The sequence below is a fragment of the Meriones unguiculatus genome, chromosome 6 (genome assembly GCF_030254825.1).
Source record: "Meriones unguiculatus strain TT.TT164.6M chromosome 6, Bangor_MerUng_6.1, whole genome shotgun sequence".
NCBI classification, from domain to species: Eukaryota; Metazoa; Chordata; class Mammalia; order Rodentia; family Muridae; genus Meriones; species Meriones unguiculatus.
Window position 1 is genome coordinate 5,871,765 of NC_083354.1, and position 22,468 is coordinate 5,894,232.

Genomic DNA, 22,468 nt, shown 5'->3' on the forward strand with positions numbered 1-22,468 from the left:
TTCCGCTGCATAGAAGTCATCCGCTAAGGGCCAGCGCCTCACCTCACATCCACCTGGCTGCCGCCCTCCCAAGATAGAGCATAAAGCCCATTCATTTCAGATAAGCGTTTAATCTCCCTCGCAGACTCCCAGCATCCCAATTCCCCCATTAATAACCCAGTCCCGATTTTAAAAACTCAAATCCAGCTGTTACTACTTTCAAGGGCTGTTATCCATCGCAGCTCAGCATGACACCAAATGTGTCTTTCACGTTCATTCATCATTCGTGCATTTGCCCTGGTCACTGGATTTTTCTTCCCCCCGTTGTTCAGAAGGGGTGCAAATGCCAAAAGCAATCAATCTATGCGGCAAATCAATGTGAACAGCCGTCAGCGGGGCGCACAAACCCTCCAGCATTTTTTTTTCTTTCTTTCTTTTTTTAAATAGCAGCCGAGTTTGTCTTTGGATCTAATGACTATAATACCCATGCACTAAAGGGGCCATCTCCCGTTTGTTAAAAACAAACAAACAAACAAACAAACAAACAACCTCTTCCCCATGGCTAGCTTTGCAGAGTTTCCAAGCTGCAGAGCAGCTTGAGACTGGGGGGTGGTGGTCCCATCCTCAATGATGCTGTCTGGGCAGCCCGGCACCCTCAGCTCTCCCTCTGCGCTGCGGCATGGATCCTCCTTAGGCGCTTGTCTTCCCAGCATCCTTCTACCTACTGAGAATATGTGTGGAGGTGCAAAAAAAAAAAAAAAAAAGCAATTTCTTTGTGTCCTCTGTGAGTGTGACATAGCTCATTGCGTTTTTAAAGATTTCCTCTTGGCTTCTGCTAACAGCCTTTGCGAGCTTCCTGCAGTTCTGCTTAGCACATGCCTATAATAAACCTGTTTGATGTTGCCATCTCTCAGGAGTCCAACCAGAAAACATCCTGAAATCATATATTTATGTGAGTTGACAGCAAGGAACAATAAGAAAAAAAAATATAGGAAAATCTGAAGCACACAAATAATTTCTTATGAAATGTAAGAAAAAGAAAACAAAAAAAATATTTAGGGAAAATTCGAACCACCCACAGTGGTAAAATATGTCCTATTCACACATTTCATGTTTTCCTGGGTAGAACATTCCCGTTTTAAAACCCCAGCAACAGTTCCAAGAAACAAATGTCTTTGAAAATTTTGTTTCAGGGGAGCGTCCCTCTATGCATTTAAGATTTTTGCCTTCTGAAAATCACCGCAAACAGCATGAAAAACACCAGTGCAGGAAACAGAATGGAGGTAATGGATGGCCTTTAACAAGAGGGGGATAAAAATATTCAAGAAATATTATGTTCGAGTCACTAATGCTAATACTTAGGTAAAAATTATTCCCTGTAGGCAAGAAAGCAGGCAAGATGCCTGCAGTGTAACACATAAAATAACAGTATTGGGGAAATAAACTTCGGAAGGCCAGGAGCAGTTCTAGATCACTTTAGAAAGCCGTCAGACAGAGCATCTAGTGGGTAGAGAAGGGCTGTGAATACTTCACATGAGCTGGAAATGTCAGCTCGCCTTTATCTTCCAGTAGACCACAGAGGATTTTGTTGTTTTCAGCCCGTGGCATCCGGATTATTATTCTGTTTTCTGAATTCCTTTGGAGACATTTGCATTTTTGCTCTGTCACAAACTCTGCCCCGTACACTTTCACTCAACCTTACTTTTAGATTTACAGTTGTAATTAAAAATTTCATGAGTATCCCAAAGGCAGTCTTTCAATTTGAAGTCTTCACACTGAAAGAACCACTGTTGTCTTACTTTCCTGTTTTTTCTTTTGTTTTGTTTTTACATATTTGCTTCCTAAAACCCAAACCACAAATTATACTTGCCTCACAGTGACTTTGTCTTGATTGAGGGCTTTGTGCCCAATCTGTGCTCAGTACCTGTAGACTTACAGTACAATCAAAGAATGCACATTTACATTTCAAAAATTAAACTGGAGGTCAAAGTTTGGATAGTTCCTGGGAAAAGTCCATGTTAAAAACAGGAAGGATTTGGGGTTTAGAGGTGGTTCTTAATGTGTCATAAAAAATAAGTGAAAACCCTCAGTCAAAGTCTGAGAGCTCATGTGGAATTAATTCTGGCAGAGATGGGTGGAAGCCATTGTTCTTGGCTTATGATGGATTATAAAAGCCATCCTTCTGAAGATCTGGAAGGTGTTGTATCCGGTATGCCCTCTTTGGTGCCACTGGGGGAAAGCAGGGCCATTTACTCAGTGAATGTACCACAACAGCAGCCAAAGAAACCAGCCACTGAGATCAGAGTCCTAGAGGAGTGTACTCCAGGAAGATGTGGGCATGGTTAAAGTTTTTTGGTAACGAGCTGTTCCACGCTGCTTTAGAAGTTAACATTGCTTCAAGTACTCAGCCCTTACCATGCACGGAGCGCCCTTCTGGAACTCATCCACTTCTCCGTCCACCATAGCTGAGTCTTTTTTCTCCTAATTAAGAGCTTCCAGTTCTTAATTGCCTATATCTCTCTAGGGAAGTCTCAATTCACAAATCACAGATTGATTTGTTTGTGGTGGGACAAAATTACTGCTTCCCCTGTAGTTTTAAATTCTCTTCTAAATACCTGTAAGAATCTATGATTGGGGTCATTCTTTCTGTAAAGTAGTAGTATATTACAGGAGTGAGATTCTTAATGGCTTAATCCATATTTAGACTCACCATAGGCACCGAATCTCAAGTTTTATAATCAGCTTCAAGACTGGAGTAAAAAGAGGGATGGGGATTAGAGAAAATCCTTTAATTCCCTACATGATATTCTAATTTGAGGTAATAAATGAGAGTGAATATTCACTCTTTTTTTTTAAAAAAAAATCAAGCCTAATCCTTCCCAGTTTTTGCAGAATGCACAGAATGTCCTGAATATACTTGGAAGCTAGTTTTCAAATAGCATACCCTAGGAGTTCATGGCCAACAAACTATCTTCTTCAAATCTAGTCCAAAGACCCCAGCCGCTTCCTTGGAAGCGTCCTGGTTTCGATGCTGACATTGCTGGAGGTCGATAGAGCTGTTTGTGGTATAGAGAAATGATTGCTTTTTCTGCCACTTTTCCGGCCAAGCAATGTGAGGAACATCTGCATTTTCTATTACGATGAGCAGCAAGCTGCATAATTATTATTTCAAATCCTGGGCGCCACGTGAGAATTACAGGAATTGAGAATACTGTTTTTTTTTTTTTTTTTTTTTTTTTTTTGGAGGTAGGATGTCTAAGTGTGTTGGTGGCTGTTTAGACATCAGCTACATACATAGAGCCTGGTGAATGTTACTCATCGGAATGGTAAGAAATTATATATGCATTTCCATTGGTTGGCATCATTAGAACATCATTTTAAAACTTTGCTATTTGGGGTACAGCAGTTCTTAAACACAAATGGAAATAGACGAGTTAGAGCAGCTTAGGAATCACAACTGGTGTCAACAGCCTGACTTTGCCAGGACATTCCATAGTGTAGCAAAAGTTGTATTAGAATCATTGAAAGTTGCCATGTGATCTTTCATTCATTTTTTTTCTTCCTTTCTTTGCATGACCAGCTGATTAAAAGCTAGTGACACAGAATCTCCCAGCAACGAACATACCTTAGAGAACTCAGCTCCCTGGTTTCTGCTGTGGCTCTTCCTCATGCTGGCTTTCCCCAAGGGGCAGTTGAGCTGCCCATTTATACCATGTGATCGAGACAGTGGATGTACCCGGATCCCAAAGGACTTCCTCTGCTCTAGACATTCCCGACTAATCAGTATGAAAAATGTCTGTGGTAGTAAATGCCACTTTAATTATAAGCTTGCTTCAACTGGATTAGATTCAAAATAAGCATGCTTAAGACAAAAATGAGATTGGAAAAGCAAAATTAGTAATAGAGCCACTGGGACAAAAGTCCATTTTTATTTCACGATTAAGTGATTTCCTTTTCTAATTATCATTTTAATATATAGACCATTATCCAATGCCTCATATTGGTTCACAAGTAATTCAGTTTCTTTTTCTGGGACTTCAGGTTTACTGTCTCTCTTTCTCTCTTTTTCAAGGCACCTGAAATTTGGATGCAAGAGTGAAGCACTCTTCATAAGTAGTATGAACAGGCACTTCAGTCAGACTTGGTTTCAAAATCTGGCAGTAACACTTTTTAGCAAAATAATCTGTGTGCCATGTTTATTTCTCTCTGCTTTACTCCTTCAGCCCCAGGATAGCAAGCAATAGTACTTATTTAACAGGGTGATTTTAAGGATACATGAACAAGTACCTGTAATGCCTTTGGCAGATGGACTGGCAAACACAGTAATGTGATCTAAGGAATTTTAGCTACTGAAATAGAAAGGAGGATGCTTGCTAGATCCATGAATAAAGCTGGAATGCGGAAGACAGGTTCCCACTCTAGCTCCAGCTTGTAAGAACTGTGACCGAAAGCAGGCTGTTTCAGCTTTGTGTGTTCTTAGTAAATGCGACACGGAGGGGATAAAAAGACCAGTGTGACAGGTGTGGTTCCTGGGTGCCACCAATACAGGCTTCTTCTGAAAGATTACCTCATCTCTCCTTACTACGTGGAATAAAGTAGCCAGGAAATCTTTTCTTTTCTTTTCTTTTCTTTTTTTTTTCTGAAATGCCCTGGTGGTAATTAAAGGAACAATTATTACTTAGAGACTCCCAGTGGAATCTTTTCTTCTTCTGGCCCTGTAGCTGGGAACAGCACCTCTTACCAAAACCATTCAAGTTATGAAGAAGCAGACTTCTTGCTCTCGGTGAGGGCTGTGTGACTGGAACGGGCAGAGTTATAAACGCATCTTTCTATTGTGCATTCATTTGATGGGGATTTAGATATACCACGAGGGCAGCCAGTACAATGGGCTCTCAGCTTGGAACAGGCTCTAATCCGCAACAGTCTGGGGCTGATAATGTGGGAGAACCCAATACCTCCGATGTTCTAAAAATGAGACTTCCTTTTCTAGTCAGAGATAAAAATACTGTCTGGAAAGCAGCTGCATTATAATAATAGGGTACACAAAAGAGAGTACAAGGTGGTTAATTTTATGCCAGAACGTGACAGAGTTAAACTAAAGCTACTCTTGGGTACCCATGAGGTTGTTGTGTCTACAATGTGCTCCTGTGTGTGTGTGTGTGTGTGTGTGTGTGTATTAGAGTATGTCTGTGAGAGTATGTGTGTATATGAGAGCGTGTCTTTGAGAGAGAGGGTGTGTGTGAGTGTGTGTGTGTGTAGAAAAGTGTGTTTGTGAGAGACAGAGAGAGTTTGTGTATGTGAGTGTGCCTGTGAGGGTGTGGCTATGTGTGTGTGTGTGTGTGAGAGAGACAGAGACAGAGACAGAAAGATGACAGGGAAGAAGGGAGGGTAAAAAGCAGGGAGAATAAGGGTGTGCCTGCGAGAGTGCCTGTGAGTGTCCTTCAGTGACATGTCTAGAGGGGGATGGCACTCGAGTCAGTGAAATGAGGACAGTTCCTCACCAGGCAGCAACCAAAAATTCACTGATGGCCTTAACAGAGCAGGAGAGTCAGAAAGAACTGAACTTTCTCTCATTTTCACCTGCCGCTTCCCTGAGAGCTCTGTGTCTCTGACCCTCAGACACCAGGTCTCACACCAGCACCTACCACGGTATCCGAATCCCTGGGTCTCTAGCTGATAGTGTGTTTTGGCACTTTTCAGCCTCTGTTGCCACTTAGGCCAATTCCCTAGAGACACCTCCTTCTGTATACCCTATATGGTCTGTCCACTTGGAGACCCCTCTGTAGACAGCAATCTGCTAGAAGGCCTTGCGACAGGTTTTATTGCTGCTCTTGGTCGGGGGGGGAGGGGGAGTTCCTACTTTCCTACTTCCTTAGTGGCAGGTTTAGTCAAGCAACTTTATTTGCTCAAGGAAATGTGAGCAGTGTGCTCTGACCAACACAGCCCCTTTAAAGGACTTACTCTAACGCTTCCTTTGGGTAGGTCAGAAGCTTGTGAAGGGCACTGGGCCTAACCGGCCTCTTGTTGATGAGGCAACACACACCCAGCATTTCATGGTGTATCAATAAATCCGTCATTTTCAACTTTAGGTTAAAATCTACACAAACATGCAGACACAACACGAACACACCTAGCCATGCTCAAACACATGCACACACACATATACATCCTTCTTATATATTTACTTTTCTAGCCTGAGTAATTGCCTGAGTTATGTTATCTTCTGTGAGATCATTCAACTTCTTCATGAAGCTGGAAAAATGTGGTGCAAATGATACGGTAGTGCATGAAAGGACTTCATCAACTTCTAATTAGAAACTGACTCTCTATGTGAATAGCATGATAAAAACGCCTGGTTTTAGTAATGCGCTACAGAAATTGGCTTGGGGGGAAGTTGATTGTGAAGATAAAATAATAAGCCCTAGACTAGGACTTGGGCATGGTGTTCATCTTTAATCCCAGCACTGGGAAGGCAGAGGTAGGTGGAGACCTGTGAGTTTCTGGCTAGCCTAGTCTACACACTGAGTTCCAGGCCAGCCAGGGTTACAAAAAACTACACCAAGAGTAATAAGATCCAGTTAAGTGCATTTAAAATATTTCTCTAACCTATGAATCAATATTTTTAGTAGAACTTCCTCTAACAGTGAAAGGTGTCTAAACCTGTGTTATTGTTCTACTAACCCCTAGCTAAAATTAACTACGAGGTATTTGGAGCCTAATAGAAACCTACAGAAACCAAGCAAGTGATGAACTTTAAGATTACTGGGGTCTTAGCTGTCGCTTACTTGTTAGAGTGCTTGTTTAATATGCAAGAAGCATAGGGTCCAGTCCCCAGTGCTGTATAAATGAATCATGGTGGTGAACTCCTGTAATCCTAGCACTTGGGAGGTGAAGGACGGAGGGTCAGAAGTAAGACGTTCAAGGTCATTCTGGTCTAGCCTGAGAACCTGGATACATGAAAACACCCCTCCCCTAAAATTATATTTAAATTTAAACACATCTTATAGCTACTGAATTAGACAGAACATCTCAGATTCTGTCTTAGGAGGGTATCTTTTTCTAGTAACCGAATTTTTGCTTATGTTACTGTATATGGTGATAATAAGCTTATATGTGTGTATACGTATCAATTTCCGTCTTATTATGTGTGAATGCAAGCATGGAGCTGCCTTACCTTAGCTAGTCAAGTAAGCATGCTATTGTAGATCTAAGAAAGCATAGCCTGTTCCATGACAGGTTCACAGTAAGCACTCTCACTGTGATGTAGTCTAGCTCTATGAGGAAAATCATACATAAAACATTTCCCTAAGATATCCCCCGTATACAAAGGCATGGTAGCACCCCCTCAAATTATAAGTCAAAGAGCTTGTTCAATTCATTCACTGTTCTAGAAAAAGCCATTCTTAAATTATCCTAACAACTTCCAATGTCACTTTAACAAGTCTTTATACATTTTACTTTCCCAACGTTATATTAGAAATTAGACTCCTAAATCCCTCGACCAAATTTTAGTTACCCTGGGTCATTAAATTGAAGCTGAAAACATAATTCGATATCATTATATACTTAAGGCAATTATGTCCAGCGTTTTCAAAGGATTCGTCTTACTGTTAAGATATGTTTCTGGGATTACTTGCAATTACAAGAACACGAAACCCGGAAAACAGTGATTCCAGGTAGTGAGGTCATAATTATCTGGGGAAGCTGTAGGCTGGCACAGTAAGAAGAAAATGTGGGCACCCACTCTGCTTTCTATGGAATCAGGCCTCCTGGTGGGCCTTTGCAAGTTGAGAGGCCAGGACAGATCCAACACTCACTCCATTGGACCTGCCTTAGAGAGACTTATTCATCCCTCGCTAATTAATTAAGACATTTAATCTTTCTCAATGCTGCTTCAGTATGTCCTTTTTCACTCCAGTGCTGGGCACCAGAAACAAACAAACAAACAAACAAACAAAAACAAAAAACAAAAAAAGCAAAAAACTGATTCTATTTCTGAATGCCAGGGTAAGAATCAATTCACCTCTAGACCTTAATACATATTCACTAATGCCATGCCCTCAGTAAGCAAGTATCAGTGTTATGTTTACTGAGTTTTAAAACAAAAAGGGAATCCTACCCAAAGAGCAATCGTTTCTAACAAGCACAAGGGCCCTTGGAATGAAGTTCAGGGCTGGTTAGTAGGGACAAAGCAAACACATTGATACGAAATAACCCCCTAAGTGTGAGAATATAAAGGTTTCTATTGAGAAATATAACATGATAAAAGATTAAGATCAAGGCCTCTTCTGCAGATATGCTAGGTATGCCCAGCTTAACCTTCATTAATATGAGAAAAGAATTTCGTGAACATGAATCAAGTAATCAGAGGCACTGAGTTTCCCCCACCCCCCGGGATGTTGACTTTGCTCAGAGGCTAGGTGGTAGAGTGTTTCCAGGATTTAATCAGCATCTGCCTTCAGCCCACCTGGGTGTAATTCACAAAACCTGGGTGTAATGGATAAGGCACCTCCCCGAGAGCAGTGAGTCACACAGGGAGTGCAGCTAACAGCAGCACCGGACTCCACAGAGAGAGAGAGAAAAAGAATGCCCTCGCAGGATTAGCTGCAAATGTATACTGTGATACATTTGAGGTGGCGTTTAAGTCAAAAATTACGGTAGGCATGATGGTGGATGCCTGCAATCCCAGCACTGAGAATGTGGGGATAAGAGAGTGAGGAGTTCAAGGCCAGCCTCAATTACATAGTGAGTCTAACAAGTAGGACCTCGTCTCAAAAAGAAAATTAACTTGGGCAGTCTTAAAAATATATTAACTATTTTAGACATAAACCCTACAGAGCTGACATTTTCCTAAAGCTGCTAACCAGTGTGGGAAATAGCACGACGATGGATCCTGGCTCTCAACAAGAACAACAAAAATGTCAAAATGTGGGAACGGCTTGCCCTTTTACAGTACTTAATGTTGAATATCTGTCGATCTCATACAGGCTGTGCCTAATGTTAAAGATAACAAAGAAGACTATTTCCCAAAGTACAAATAAAGCAGAAGTGGAAAAGAAGTGGATCGGACAAGAATGTGCTTCGCATTTGTTGTGTCTTTAATTCCATGGGGAAAATGTGAAACTAGACAGCTACGTCATCAATTTTCATTGCTTGACGGTGGTAACTGTCAGGAATTTGCTCCAGGGAAAAGAAAGTGCTGTAGGTTTTTAAACTGTAAGCTTCCAAATGATGGGAGATGAGAGGGAGACTACTTGGACTTCGTGCATTCAGATCAACCCCTTCTTCCGCTGACTTGTTAGGTGTTTGCTGGTGTATGTCCATACGTGGTTTTGTTACATTGTTACTCTTCAAAGCAACTTTAAAGTTTTCTTATTTAGGAAATAGGGTGTCTGTATATACGTGTAGACACAGATTTATTTTTATATTCAAGCAAAAACACCGGATTAATTCCAAGTTGTAGAGCCAGCTCTATGTGAAAAATATCAATTCTCCACGCTGCTCATGATAACTCTCCCCTTCTTCCTTTGCTGAATTCCATATTGCCCAGCCTCTTTATTTCTGAACTATAGGAATTTAGCTGTAGAGCATACTAAAGCATCAGAAACAAGGAAAATAAGACAGGAAATGCCACATAATAACAATAGCAATCATCAGGGCACTCATTTAAATTAATGCAGTTAATCAAGGAACCCAAACATTACAATGCAGAGGCTAAAGGAGAATGTAAAGTTAAATCAACATTCTACCCAGGGAGGTCAAAACAAGGGAAGAGAAAGGGTAAAATTGAAAAGATAGTCTTACATTAGCCTCTGTCAGTATCAGCCTGTCTTTTCTCCCTAATCTTGTTTTTCATCCTTTGGCATGACAATCCTGATTCTCCAGCCTCCCCGGGAAGAAGAGAAAAATCCCCCTGATGCTGAACTAAATTCATCAGCAAACAAAATTACATTCATTTGATAAAATGCTAAATGGAAAAAGGCAGGTTTATTTTAAGCTGTCAACAGGCTGCTTTAGTTAACATGCACGGCGCACAAGGCAGGAGTTCGGTTGCTAAGAAAATGGTTGGCAGGTTTCCAGGAGCTCCATGTGATGGGAAACGCATCTGTTCATTTTAATAGCGAAATAGAAGGAGAGTGAAATAAACAGCACAGGGCATGTTTGGGGAGTCACGGCAGAACACAGGACTGGAATGACTTATGTGTCTTCAGCTTACTTTATTAAACCTTATTTTTATGACATTAGCCTTTTCTTATAATTCAAAAAAGTAACTTAATTTAATAGCGATGCTTTGTTAGAAGATTAATGCATATTCACTGTAAATTGGAAAATGTAATATAACATTAGAGTCTGCTTTAACATGCACACACACACACGTACACACAAATATCTGAATGTCTGGTACATGCATAGAAGTAAATAATTTTCATGTTTATTTATTGAATACGTCAAAGCATGTATCTAACTTGCCTTTTCATTGAGATATTTATCGCACAAATATTTTATGTTATTGAAGGCTCTTCTTCGGTGTCGTTTTGATGGTTTCATTATTGTGGAACACATAAGCTGTGTGGAACTTCCTCAGTGGCCAGCGACCAGAACCCCGTCAGTGAGTCTGATGCTCTGAGATGCTCATGAAATTCAAACAGGTTTAATATCATCGCCTTGGATATCACACCTATTTCTCTGGGTTTTGAGATACCGAATAAAATATATTAGCCTTTCTGAGCTGGTTCAGTTCCTCCTCCAGCCACCAGTCAGGAATTTTCACTGCTCAGCCAAGAATAATTGTGCCACATTCAGATGTACTAATTTGAAAGACAATGGCCAAAGACAGTAACCATTTTAACGACCACCCTTACTCTCTCTCTCTCTCTCTCTCTCTCTCTCTCTCTCACACACCACGAAAGTCCTTGGAGAAAAGTACACATGAACATCATGCCCATAACATCTTCAATGTTGCTGCTGTGTAAAACCAGAACAGGACAAAAGGACTGAATTTGGGGGGCTGGCAAAGTGGCTCAATGTTTTGCCGCCAAGCCTGAGGACTTGTGTTCAGTCCCACCTGGAGGGCAGACAGGACTGACTCGTGTAGATGTACATGTGTACACATATGCACACGTGCATGTGTGCACACACACACACAAACTTGCACTAGTGTGAAATAATATATTGCAACAAAGCTTATTTTGCATTGCATGCTCTAGAGGCTGAGAAGGTCAAAACAGAAAAGGGAGAAGCAAAGAAACGTGGTTGATCTCTTCTAAGAACTCATCTGAACCCACTGTCTTCATTCTGGATACAGGGGAAAACAGGGAAATTCCAGTTAAAACAATAGAGGGCATACAGATTTTTGATGATGCTGTCAAGTCCTCAACCGGCTGATGACAAGGAAGAAGTTTAGTATCAACAAGAAAATTGAAATGTCTGCAAGTTCGTTATCACAAGGCGTATTAGAGATCTAAAACCAGTTGTAGAAAGTGTATCTGCCATTCATAAGGCTTTGGGTTTTATGACCAGCAGAGAGAGAGAGAGAAAGACAGAGACAGAGACAGAGACAGACACGGAGAGATAGAGACAGAGAACAAGCGGCTTCCCAGGCACAGGCACAGCTCCTTTGTAACAAGGTACCCCACTGAACCCCATATCAAGCCACTCTTCAGTAAGAAAGCACATTCCACAGCCACGCATAACTTGCAAAGAAAGCTTAAACCAAGTCACCTCATGGGTTATTTGAAGTGTTACAATTAAACTGAACTACACTGAAGATAAATAGACCTAAAAGTGTATAAAAACTTAAACAGAACAGTTTAATTTTTTTTGTACAATTAACAAACCAAGACATGGATTCCTTGTTGGTGGTAGATACTTATTTGCGTAGTGACTCAGGGACCCAGGTTCACTCTGTCTTTTATATTTATCATTTGCCGCCAGTCCGTAAACACTCTGTCCTTCCTGTAACGTTTGTCTTCACTTGGCGGGTGAAAACGGGCATGTGAAGAAGGCATTCCTGCTTTGTGAAAGCCTTGGATTAGAACTGGCATCAATCCTAGACTCGGACCTCTGTTCTAATTGCAGGGAGGGTGTGATGTGAAGTCCTACTGAATACCCATGAGAAGAAGGGAAAGCTAATGTTGCCTCACCTTCTTTAAAGCTGATTGTATTGGGACTATTGAAGTAAGTTCTCATTTCAATTTGACAGTACTGTAACACCAGCAAAAATGCAAGTCATGCCTTAGTGGATAAACATTTTAAACTGTCGCCATGAAAAGCAACACAATTTCTAAGTCGAATAGACTCACAAAAGTCTCTCAAACGTTTCTTTAAATGTCAAACTAACTTTGGAAAACTTCCCAACTTCTACCCCACATGTAGAATGCTCCTGTCATGCATCACCTAGAACATTAGTGTTATTGTACATGGCAGAAAGTTTTAAAGGTTTTTTTTTTTAAGATAGGAAATAATTCAAGCAAGAAAAAAAACCCCTCAAGTCAGAGATAAAAAACAAAATGTAACAGCCACTATACCATACCACAAAACAAGAGCAGAGATGTTTTAGAGGGAACTCAAAGTGGAAGAAACTGAAAACAACTAGTCACATTCACAGCCCGGTTTCTCCAATATTATGCAGTTTATCCCCTTCCTAGGGAATGGTATTATCCACAGTGGGTGGATGTTCCCCTGTCAATGAACTAAACTAGGGAAATCTTTCAAAGGCAGAAACTATTTTTTTTTCTATTATGTACAGAAACTATATTTTGAAGTTGTCCTTAAGGTAGAGAGGGAGTACCACGGACAGGAAGAGGTGCCAGGGGGCGCAGGCAGGATCAGTAGGAAGGAGGCTGACACAAGCAGGAATGCGTATTGCACTCAAATGGGGAAGTATTCCAGTGAATCCATTAGTGTGTACAATTAAAACGCTCATTAAAATAGGTGCTAAGAATCTCAAACTGTATGCTTAACACGCATGTACTTTATTAGGTATAAATTACATCTCAATAAAGTTCACTCTAAGAGAAGAAAATACAAAAAAAAATTGTTAAGTTGTAACCTCCTCTGTTTCCTATTTTTCTTTCCTTTTTGTTTTTGTCTTTTGTTTGTATTTTTCTTTGTTTTGCTTTTGGAGACAGGTGATTTGTAACACTTCCTAAACAGCTCAAGCTTGCCGCTATATATATATATATATATATATATATATATATATATATATATCGCTATATATATAATATATATATTGCTCTCTCCTTCCGCTGTGTAGGCCCCCGGGATCCAGCCCAGGTCATCAGGCTTAGCCTTGTGGCCTCAACCTCATTTCTTTCTGCTCTACCTTACTGTTTTCGTGAAATGTCCCTCACAGGCTCATATAATTGAACATTCAGCGTTCAGCAGGTGGTGCTGTTCAGAGAGATGTGGAGCGGGCTGGAGGAGGTCCTGGGTTGCAGCTGGCTCTGTCCTGAGCTCTCCCAAGCTGCTTTGCGCTCCTGTGGCTACAGAGAAGCCCCACCCACTGCCTTCCCGGCGGAAGAAAACCCTTCTTCCCTTCAGTGGCTTCTTGTTGGCATTTGGTCACAGCAGTGAGAAATGTGACTAAACATCACCAAACATTCTTTTCAAATTTAGACCTGATCCAAATAATAATTGAGAATAGTTTTGAAGGATTGCTTATCCTTTATTAGCTTCAAATCTATCAATGTTTTTTCTTTAAGGTTGTTGCATGAGATATTTTCTCAGTAAACTCTCTGCTACATTTATGGTTATTTTATCAACAATCATACATAAAAATTACAATGTTTCTCTAAATTATTGACCAATTATGCCATCAGCATTTACAATTCTGCACTCTAACTAAAGGGGCCCTTGAAGGATTCACCTCTGCCCCTTATGTAGCAGAACTTGACGTGGCCAAAGCCTCATCCCCGATTTTGTTCTAACATCATTTAAAAGCCAGGAGAGTGTGTGTGTGTGTGTGTGTGTGTGTGTGTACTCAGCTTAGTGATAGCCACAGATAATCCACTTAAGAAATCAGTAAAATAAAAAAACCCAAAAAATAATACAAAAATTAAAAAAAAAAAAAAACCCAAACACTTAGTCTTAAGCTTTTCACACTTTAAAAAAATATATATTTTATTTTTGTGGGTGTCTGTGGTCTGTGCTGTTTCCAGAAACCATGTGGAAGTCTATGATTTACACTCCTGCTTATTGCGAAAGACAAGGAAGTTCCTTTTGCAGTGGTATCGATGACTGCAGATTCACAGTTGAGAAAGAAGAGTCAGGGAAAGCTTCTGTGACAACCTCCCATGCTCCCCATTTCACTCCCCCAAACAGTTAACACCTAGACAGGAAGCCACTCAAAAGAACTCTTAAAAATTGCAATAAGGACACCGAAGGGAAGGGTAGCTCTCACAACTGATGGCTTCTGGAAGGAGGGCAGGTGAGGAAAAGCTCCATTCTCTTTAAGGGGCTGGCCGCTGCGGGTGTGATCATGCGGCAGTGACTATATGGGCAAAGCCAATTGGACATGGTTGGCTGTTGTTGGTTAGTTGTGAGTTTTTGTTTTGCTTTGCTTTGCTTTCTTTTTTTCTGGGGGGAGGTCACAAGGAAGGGTAGGGGGGCGAATCTGGGAGAACTTGGAAATGAGTGTGATTGGGGTGCACTATATGAAATTTCCAAATAATCAAAAAATATTATGTTGGAACAAAGGAAAAATATCTTATTTATTATTACTTTATGTGTGTGTGTGTGTGTGTGTGTGTGTGTGTACAGGTGTACGGAGGTCAGAGACTAACTTTCAGGATTTGGCTTTTTCCCTCTACTGTGGGTCCTGGGATTCGAACTCAGGTCATCATTCTTTCCCACTGAGCATCTCCCAGGCCCTCTGTTGGACTCTGTTCAGAAATGCCAGCTAACCTTAGCTTTCATGTAACTGTAGCTAGAATAATGATTTGTGACAGAGTTTAAAAATATTTTCCAAAGTTCACTAGAAGGCAGACGTGGTGCCTCACATGTGTCATTTTGGTACTTTGGAGGCTGAGGCAGGCGGAGCATGGATTAGATGCCAACTCTGAGTTGCATAGTAAGACCTTGTTCCCAAACAAAACAACAAAATGCACCGTGGGAGCATATTTCTTCCTTCTAACTGCCTTCAATTCTGCATCTCTTTGACTACAAGTAGAAGAAAGCTGATTTTTTTTTTTGACAAAATGAAACCCACATGTTCTTCCTGGAACCTGAAACCACTATGATTTTATAGAGTAAGAATCAGGAGACAGGAGGGATTAAAGGATTAGAGAGAGTTAAGTAAAAGCAAGCCACCAAGAGGAGACATGAGGAGACAGATTTTTTTTTTTTTTGACTCTGGAATTTAGGATTAGTCAATCAGCAACTCACAAAACTTTCTTTTAATGAGGTCCTTCCTTGTCCTGGAGGGCTCAGCTCAGTTTCATTAAGGATCTCAAAGACTCTTGGATGCCCCTTCATCTTTGTTTGAGTGGGGTTTGGGGGAAGAGTTAACAGATGATCCTGAACTCTGACAATGGGGTTTTTGAAAATAATTACGGTTCAGTCATGGTCTACACCAACACTTCTCAAACCATCCATGGCTAAGAACTAGGTTTTCTTTCCCAACCTGTGATGGAAGTTTTCCATAAATATACTGAAAGCTACTTATTAAAATAATAGCTTCACTTGAGTGAGACTATGAGTGTGCACACATATAATCCTGGCTTCTGCTAATAGTTACAACAAACATAAAAGCATACTGCGTCAGCTTTCTATCAGACTTCATAATGCTGTCTTCAGTTCCTTCCACACAGTGGACTAGTGGGTTGCCTGCTCCATCTTTCATATTTTGGGTGACATTGTTTTATTCATTTCTGGCTTGTCCATCATTTATTTTCAAAGTGAGTGTCTATGGTGACATCGGAGAGGGTAGCCAGCTGGCGGTAGCTGTCGTGTATGCCACTGGAGCAAATGCTGTGACCTCCCTGTGTCTAGGCGCCAGATACAGCTTCCAAAATATGTATGTTTTGACATATTTAATTTTAAAAATTTCACGAGTGTGTTGCCTGCTTGTATATATGTGTGCCACATGCTGGTGCTTTGGAGGTCAGAGGAAGGTGTTGGGTCCTCTGGAACTGGAGTTACAGTTTGGTGTGAGCCACTGTGTCAGTCCTGGGAACCAAGCCTGTGTCCTCTGCAGGAGCAGCAAGTGCTCTTAATCACTGAGCCTTAATTATTTCAGCCTATGACATATTTAGTGTGTACAAAAATTGTGGTCTATAAATAACATTCAAATCCTAGAGGATCTATTTGTATAGCATGTCTAATACATGTTTTCCACAGTCAAGCGCCCATTTTAAAATACCACTGCCCATGAATTTAGTGCCCTAATGAATGGTTCATGGCAAAGGAGTCGTGTGTTCTGGTTTTGCTCCAAGCAAGCATTCTCTAGATTCCCTTTGGTGCTGTGGTTTGCTAAACTGGGGGCTCTTGATTTTCACACTGGCTCAGCCATTCCTTAACCTTGTGGAACACATGGCATCCAGACAGGCTCATCCACAGAGAACATTTTATTAATCTCATTTTCTCCATCCCCACGACTCAGCCTAAGCTCCCAGCATCCTGTTTATCCTGAGATATGTACTACCCAGTGTGACTGGACAGGGCTGTGCACTGAATAATCACAGCTATGTTGTTAAGCAGTGAGGGCAGCCTTCTCTTGATCATCCTTTCCTTCTGAAATATGTGGATTTAATCTCTTGAAGGAAGTGAAAACAAAAGCAAAAACGAAAAAAAGCAATGTTTATGCAGTTTACTTCATGGCATGATTGCCAATTGCACTTACTGCTTGAATTGCAAGGAATGATTTTCTGCAGCAGGATTATTTCATGCAATAAAATATTGGTCTTTAGACTATCTTTGAGCATTTGTAAAGCTAAGAAAAACTTAAGTTGTCTATCTACCTACTGGAGTATATTTCCTTCAACAACCTTTGACTGTAGCTTTTTAAAAAAATAGTCACTGTATAGTTACTGCAACAATCATGGAAACTATGTAAGATCTTATATTACTTTTCCTGTAAAATGTCATTATATGCTATTAATTTTGTGGCAATGTGTCTGGGCTCATTGGCCTTACTGACAGTTCTACCGTGGCATTAACACATGATCTGACCTTGTTTTTTATTAATTGCTATCCTCTTTACCTCCTTAAATATGATACATTATTGTTTTAAGAAAGGAAAATCTGCTAGTGTAAAGGTCCACATTTATGAGACACTACTTTGAAAGCATTTGCATGCCAATCAAAGTGTGTGCTATGTACAGTTATACATACTAATTAATGACAATTATGAGCAGGGGTAATTTCTAAGCCCTATTTCCAGATAGGCTCTCATCATCTGGCAGGAAGATAAAGTCCATCCTTTGTCTTAAGCGTCTCTCTTGGGTCTGATGCTCAGAAAAGGCCATAACAGTTTGAAGACGGGAAAGGGCCTCAAGTTCCAGAAGTAAGACATTTCTCTCGGAATGGGACGAGGGGATTAAAAGACCACAGTGGGGTCAACCATGCGTTCTGAGAGCTAACAGTTAGGAAAATGTGCTTCCAGTGTTGCTAATGCTGCCGAGAGGCCTTAAGCTAGCTACAGACAACATGGTTAAGCACCAGGCATCCCCCTGTTGTCTAGGAGGTATTCAACCACCTCTACTCTGAGTTCCTCCTCTTCCAACCTGCTTCCTCCTGTGCAACCTTATCCCTTACATGATTTTCAACATGAATCATGAATAAGGGGCTTCACCAGATACTTCTATCTTGTTCATGAAAAGATGAGACGATCTCTCAAGAACTTATTACCACTCCTCACAGCTCCAGTCCCTGGAGTCCCACTGATAAACTCTCCTTCATGCTCACCACCACTATCCAAGTGTCTAGTTCAAAGACAGAGCACAGCTGAGGCACCTGCAGCTGCCTCTGGGGAGTTGGTGTGTTGGTTAAATGCTGTCAATAACTAGTATTGCAGTATGAATTTCTAGTTAGAATAATTGCCTGACCCAGGGTCCAGAATAAAATGAAATGAAGTCATATTGATACAATACTGCCTGATGAAGTATTTTTAAATTATAGGCCATATGTCACATTCCCTTAAAAGACTTGGGTTTTGTGACATAGAGTACTTTGTTAGGATGGTCAGTTGGTATTTGTGCTTACTCTGTGGTTATCAGGCTTCCATCTCTATCATCTTGAAGTTTTCTCCTGATCCTTATGATGCAGACGCTAACTGCAGTGTGCTGGGTCCCGTGTTGTTCCTGCATGACATCTAGTTTCAAGTTATCAGCGCTGTTGGCTGGGAGCAGTGGTAGAACATTGCCTACAATATTGGTCTTCTTCCCATAATTTCAGCCTTACCCATTCCTCAGTCCTACTTCCCCTTTGTGGCCTACTTGGAAATGTTTTAATTATGCTTATTTAAAAAGAAAACAAAAAACCTTGATTCATGTATGAGAGTTTGAAGAGTTAATTAAGTGGAATATTCCATGTTCATTGTTCAGTAAAGGAAGTCTCACCTTCCATGACGGGGTTAAAAAAGGAGAAGAGGACCGGTTTATTTTATGAGATCTGAAAACTCTCTCAAAAATGCTCAACCTGACAAATGAATAATGAAGCACCTGAGGGAAGTGCTGTACAAATGCTTTGGGATAAAGCAAAACCAGTACAGATTCACCGGTAGATTAGCCCTCACGTATTTCTAGCAAAACGGACAGCCTGCTCTTTACTGACAACCGAATCCTTTCCTGTCTTAAATGGTAATATTTCCCTGTACGGACCAGTTTTAACTTCCCTTCAAAGATTCCAGATCAAACAAGAGAGTTAGAAGTGGGCGTATACGGCTGGAGAGATGGCTTGGAGGTTAAGAGATGGCTTGGGTGTGTGCTCTTGGGTGAGTGGAAGCGAGGGAGATTTTCTTTCCAGCACCCAGTGGGTAAGTGTGATCTCTACCTGCCTGAGACTATGTGGATCTGACCCACTGCAAGCAGGAAATGTAGGTTTCCACTCGGCATAGCTGAGAGCTCTCCCTCCCACAGCATGGAATGTTGGGAGTGCCTTAATTTTGGTTCAAATATGTCTTATGTGTGTGCAGGGGATGTGAGAATGGCCACCCGTGGTAACTGAAAACTTGAGAAAAGCTTCAATGGCGAGGGGAAAAAAAGGGAACAGATTTAGGGATGTGTTTTAAAAAGTCTTCCTTCTATCTTTGCTGACAGATTTCTGAGGGCTTTTCGAGTTTTCTTTGAAATGGCCCCGCTATTCCCAGAGAGAGATGAAGCAGCTGGAAGAGCAGAGGAGATTCCTGTTCTGACTCAACTGGCATGAGGTATACACCTGACAGTTTTCAGATGTCATGCTTGTTTTCTCACACAAAATGTGCCATGTGTCCTACTGAGGACCTGAATCCAAAGACACAGCTCAGGTGGGAAAAAAGGAGGCAAAGTACAAGCACGTATATAGTTTTCCATTTTCTTCACACATATACAAAGTCATGAATAATACAGAAGCATGTAGCATTCATTTAACAATTCCGTGATTGACTATCACTTAGTCAGTAAACACTAGTGACACAGGCTTCAAGTATCTGCTGTCCTGGACTGCCATCCATTCCTAAGGACCTTGTAAGTCATTGAAACCAGCAGTTAGAAGATAACTAAACACAGAATAATGGCCTGCCATCTCTGTCTTCATTCTTTGTCTGTCTCCCTAACTGTGGCTCACCCACTTACTGCATGTTAACCATTCCTGAAGCGTCAGCCTAAACATACCTAAGCCCTCTCCAAAGTGGAAGGTGCAGAGATAAGTCATTGAATAGATTTGCCGCCACCTTAGGTTCCAGGAACAGCAGAATTCATAGACGGACCCTCACTGAACTTCCTCCCATATGAGGGCAGAATCCCTCATAAGGCTGCATCCTGGAGCAGAAGGGAACCATTTCCTAAGAACCAGACAGATACCTCAAAAGAAGACAGTGATAAGGACTTCCTAGGGCCACTGCACAGAACCAGGACTGAGACACTGAGCAGCCAGACCACAGCCTGACTGGGAAGATTTAATTATGCATACCTCAATTCCCCTGTCCCAATTCTTCCTATTTTAACATTAAAACTCATGTGTATCATTACCATAAAGATGAACTTTGGGGGGTGTCACTGGATCCTTTTACTTGTTTCTGTTCCTGATGTGATCCTTGAATGAATCTCATCTGTTTGCCACCATTATTTACCTCTCCAGTTTGCATATTGGGAGCAGGTGGCTGAGCCTAGCTTGGGGAGAGGGTGCTACTGAACCCAGCCTATTGCTAAAACAAAAACAAAAAAACACCACCACCATCACCACCAACAAAAACCCTACAGTTACATCAAGATCATCTCACTGTGTACAGGATAATTATCATATTAATTTATTATGTATGTGTATATTTGCATGTGTGTGCATGTTTATTTGCGTGTGTTGCAGTGTCACAGGCCAAAGAACAATCTTGGACTGTCATTTTCATGAATACCTTCTTCAAGACAGGGTCTCAGTTACACCTTTGAGACAGAGTCTCTCATTGACCTACACTCCCCTATTTGTCTAAACTGGCTGGCCAGCAAACTCCAGGGATCTGCCTATATCCATTCCCCTAAATGTACACTGCCATGCCTGTCTTTATTGTTTATGCATAGATGCAGAGAAATGAACTTAAGTCCTCACATTTGCTCAGCAAGTACTTTACCAACCGAGCTATCCCTTTACTTCATAGTGTAGCCCACCCAAGCTGATCTTAAACTCGCCATCTCCCTGCCTCCTCCTCTTCAGCATTTGCTTACTGGCACTCATGACGCTCAAAGCATTTGGCAACTAATGTCAGCAAAAAAGAAAACAGAAAAATATGATATCTGTACAAGTTAGAAAGTCCTCATCATTTTTTAGCCAGGATGAAAATCCTGCAACAAATGATGGAGTCACAAGAGGCAAAACAAGGACATTTATCACGGCATCTTAACACACATATCACAGAGAATAACCCATCGGAGAGTAGCTCAGAGTGGCGGCTCACACTTCTGGCTTGTACAGCATCCTCTTCAATGGTCAAGATGTTCTGTTTGTAGAGACATGACAGGGCAATGGGAAACAATTTGAGGCACCTAAGAGCAAGAGACTGGGAACTTAAAAACATGGGAGGAACCTACCAGGATAAGTTTTACTTGTCCATTCCTGTGGTTCTGTCTCTCAACTGACAAGAGCTGTCTCCAATAATAGAGAATGTATATTGTATCCTTAAGTGGAAAAGCGGAGAAGAAACAGTTTATCTTCTGGTTGCTGTTCCTTCACTGTCTTTAGTTCAAAAACACTTTCTCTACCAGAGGTATGTTTGGGATGACATATTTTGGCTTTTTTGTTGTTGTTGTTTGGTTTTGTTTTTATCTAGAACTTGTTCCTTTTTACTTTTTTTTTATTATATACCCCAATTGAAACCCCTTCCTTCAACTCCTCCCAGTCCCATTCTCCCTCCCTCTTCCCCCCCATCCCCTCTCATAGTCCACTGAAAGAGGGAGTTCTCTTCCTCTGCCATCTGCTCATAGCTTATCAAGTCTCATCAAGAATGCCTGGATCCTCTTCTTCTGTGGCTTGGCAAGGCCACATCACCAGGGGCAAGTGATCAAAGAGCAGGCAACCAAGTTCATGACAGAGGCAACCCCTGTTCCCCTTACTTGGGAACCCACATGGAGCCTGAGCTGCCAAGCAGGTGCATCTGAGCAGGAGGTCTAGGTCCTCTCCATGCATATTCTGGCTTCCTTCACATCTCTTCCCAGGGATTAATTGTCCTTTGTCACCAATACCTGTGAAAACAACACCTTTGAGGTTAACATGGCTCCCCATCAAGTTTACCTCAATAACCCCTAATTTTTCAGAATCTCAGATACCTGCTATCTCCCAAGGGCTTTTGTTAGATCTAATTAAAATAATGGTGGCAATGCATTTGCAGAAGTTTCTAACTCCTGATAAAATCAGAATAAGTCAGAGTGATCCTAAAAGGAGAGATTGATGGCAATAAAGGATGTGTCCCAGCTCTCTCTGCTCCAGCCAGTACTGAGCTGGGCTGGTTCTCACCAGTACCACTGTCTAGCCTTTTGCTGAATCACCAGCTATGTTCACACCCATTCAATCTGTTTCCAAAACCCTCTTGCTTGCTTCTAATTCATCTAATTGTGCGTGTGCGTAAAAGGACATTGCTTGCGGTGAACATAAGGAGCTCAGCAGTAGATTGTTCCTCCCTTGTACACGGCTGTGGGAAAGCATCAGCCCTCTGTCTTGCAAGCAAAGAGGGGTGCACACACACATGTGCACACACACCTGGGGGTGGAGAGAGAGAGAGATGGATGGAGGGAAAGAGAGAATAAGCCTATGCTTTATTCACATTTTTCTCCAATACAATTAGGACCTGAAATATTTGGAGTTT

The 22,468-nt window shown here is 41.3% G+C and overlaps 1 long non-coding RNA gene across 3 annotated transcripts in view; it reads right to left on the bottom strand.

Moving 5' to 3' along the window:
* The window catches only part of LOC132654586 (uncharacterized), a 30,802-nt gene extending 20,827 nt beyond the window's left edge, over window positions 1-9,975 (bottom strand). For all 3 annotated transcript variants that reach the window (XR_009592212.1, XR_009592211.1, XR_009592213.1), the window contains exons 1-2: window positions 9,784-9,975; window positions 529-703 (exon numbers count right to left, since the gene is read on the bottom strand). This is a non-coding gene — a long non-coding RNA (uncharacterized LOC132654586). The remainder of the gene's footprint in view (window positions 1-528; window positions 704-9,783) is intronic.
* Between the last annotated feature and the right edge of the window lie 12,493 nt (window positions 9,976-22,468).